The 322-nt window shown below is 44.7% G+C and overlaps 1 protein-coding gene across 1 annotated transcript in view; it reads left to right on the plus strand.

Moving 5' to 3' along the window:
- LOC110507218 (phosphatidylinositol 3,4,5-trisphosphate 5-phosphatase 2A) overlaps positions 1–52 on the plus strand; it is a 104,963-nt gene extending 104,911 nt beyond the window's left edge. Inside the window, exon 27 of the mRNA XM_036965056.2 lies at positions 1–52. This exon is cut by the window's left edge and continues 1,349 nt beyond it. The gene's annotated coding sequence lies outside the window, so the exon portion shown is untranslated.
- The last annotated feature ends 270 nt before the right edge of the window (positions 53–322 follow it).

Raw genomic sequence — 322 nt, forward strand, 5'->3', positions numbered from 1 at the left:
ATATGTTGACGTTCTTTGACTGTTGTAAAAAATTACGAACGACTGGAAACAGGAGATGCGTGATAGAATTGAGTGTTTATCTGATGATGTCACAAGTTGTTTAATCTTTAGCATAAAGTAGCCCCTCCCATTCCATCTCCTCTATCCCCTCTCTCCCATTCCTTCTCCTCGACACCCTCTCTCCCATTCCTTATCCTCTATCCCCTCTGTCCCATTTCTTCTCCTCTATTCCCTCTCTCCCATTCCTTCTCCTCTATTCCCTCTCTCCCATTCCTTCTCTTCTATTCCCTCTCTCCCATTCCTTCTCCTCTATTCCCTCTCT

The sequence above is a fragment of the Oncorhynchus mykiss genome, chromosome 27, assembly GCF_057628025.1.
Source record: "Oncorhynchus mykiss isolate SJ-2025 chromosome 27, ASM5762802v1, whole genome shotgun sequence".
Classification (NCBI taxonomy): Eukaryota; Metazoa; Chordata; class Actinopteri; order Salmoniformes; family Salmonidae; genus Oncorhynchus; species Oncorhynchus mykiss.